General features: G+C 34.2%; 1 protein-coding gene across 1 annotated transcript in view; it reads left to right on the top strand.

The window, feature by feature from the left end:
• Positions 1 to 2,151, top strand: part of LOC137658536 (PAS domain-containing protein cky-1-like) — a 72,984-nt gene that overhangs the window by 49,479 nt on the left and 21,354 nt on the right.

The following is a 2,151-nucleotide window of genomic DNA, read 5'->3' as shown; positions in this document are numbered from 1 at the left end:
GGAAAGAAAATAAAGAAATAAGTAAACGATATGAAAAATAATGAACAATTAAAACAAAATATTTTAAAAACATTAACAACATCAAAACATGTTTCATATATAGCGATAAAAAGACTTATGTCATCCTGTTCAACATAAAAACATTTGCTGCAAGCTTGAACTTTTGAAGTTCCACCGATTCAACTACCCAACTAGGAAGAGCATTCCACAACTTGGTCACAGCTGGAATAAAACTTTTAGAATACTGTGTAGTATTGAGCCTCATGATGCAATGTATTTTATCGAAACTTGACTAAAGAAACTGTTCTAGTATATCCAATCTAATTAGCTAAAATAAAAATGTTTTCACTTTGACCATAACATTCCAAATCGATGGAAGACCCGCTCGTTCCAGAGATTCATTTCTTCACAACCTCACTTACCCGAGGTTCCCATGAACAGAAATTCGATGAATAAAAAGCATGAGTAATGGAGGAAGATCCGGATACATTTCTCGAGCGCTATCTTCTCCAGCATCGGCATAAATAACGTAAGAGTTCGGCCCATCCATTGTCTGCCTCCATGTCGGGGCATCAGACACAATGTTGACACGATTTGGTTTACGCGTATACCCTTCTATGGTATTGCCCAAGTAGATCAATGGGTATTTTGGATTCGGAGATTCTCTCTCTCTCTCTCTCTCTCTCTCTCTCTCTCCTCTCTCTCTCTCTCTCTCTCTCTCTCTCTCAGTATACTTCACGGGAATTAGAATGTAGAAATTCGAATTCCAGGCGATCTAGTTCTTCCGCATTTGGCTAGTTTCCATTCCCCGCTTATACCTATGTTTGTTTCCTCTCTCTCTCTCTCCTCTTCTCTCTCTCTCTCTCTCTCTCTCTCTCTCTCCTCTCTCTCTCTCTCTCTCTCTATCTAGCCACACAACAGTATATTTTAGGGATTAATATGTACGAAATCGAATTCCAACCGATTTTTCTTCCTCATTTAGCTAGTTTTTATTCCTCGCTTACTTAAGTTTGTTTCACCCTACTATTCATCGACATTCCTTCCTCCTCCTCCTCCTCCTCCACCCCTTTTGATTGCTCGATGTGCTGTGTCTCCGAGCGACGTTGTGCAACCTTGAATTAAAATCGTCCTTGACCCCCAGAGGTTGGAAGGATATGAATATCTCCCGTATTTTTGTGCATGACGAAGACATGTATTCACTTTATTGGAATGTATGACGTGTACATTTCCCGAAAATCCTTTTTGCTGCGTCTAGGGAGGAAGTGAGTAAGATGATAGATGATGGATCCCTAATGGAAATATATGACTCGTATATTGATAAATATTCACGTTGTGTTCATAAATCGCTTGGTATTAATGGGATTTAAGGAATGGTGAATAATTTGTGCATGACCTTTTTAAATGCAAGAAGGAAAGGATGAAAAATATATATTCATTATATAATAGTTTGATATTAGTAGATGAATATGATTTCCCGTATATACCATTTGCGTACATATTGGTAAAAAGACACCATATTAGAATTATTGATATCAGGAGATTTGAAATTGCAGTATAAATTAATTTGCTTAATCTAATACTCACAGTTTAATTATAATAACGTAATATTTACTTTTTTTATTATGAATATGGATAAATATGTAGACTTGATTAGCTCTGAAATTAAGATAGTACCATTAGTTTGTATTTAATCAAATACGTAGAGATGCTGAAGTATTCTACCTTCTTATAAATCAATCTGTTATAACAATCCTAAAGAAACGTTTATACGAAAATCATAAAAAGTAATTACCAACTGATACATTACTACTACTACTACTACTACTACTACTACTACTACTACTACTATTATTATTATTATTATTATTATTATTATTATTATTATTATTATTATTATTATTATTATTACTACTACTACTACTACTACTACTACTACTACTACTACTACTACAAATGATAATAATAAATCTAATAGTGCTACAAGAATGACTAAAATGTAAATAGGCACTTCGAGAGGTATTGCCTTTTTCTTCTGGTATTCTTCAGAAATACTTGTTTCATAAGTAAGAGTTTTTGCCTCTGACATCATATTTAAAAGCAAGTATGACTTGTTTACCATCGGCTTTTAGCCAATGGTATTTTCATGTAAAG

This window comes from Palaemon carinicauda, chromosome 1 (assembly GCF_036898095.1).
Source record: "Palaemon carinicauda isolate YSFRI2023 chromosome 1, ASM3689809v2, whole genome shotgun sequence".
Lineage (NCBI taxonomy): Eukaryota > Metazoa > Arthropoda > Malacostraca > Decapoda > Palaemonidae > Palaemon > Palaemon carinicauda.
This window is presented reverse-complemented; position numbering and strand designations above follow the sequence as displayed.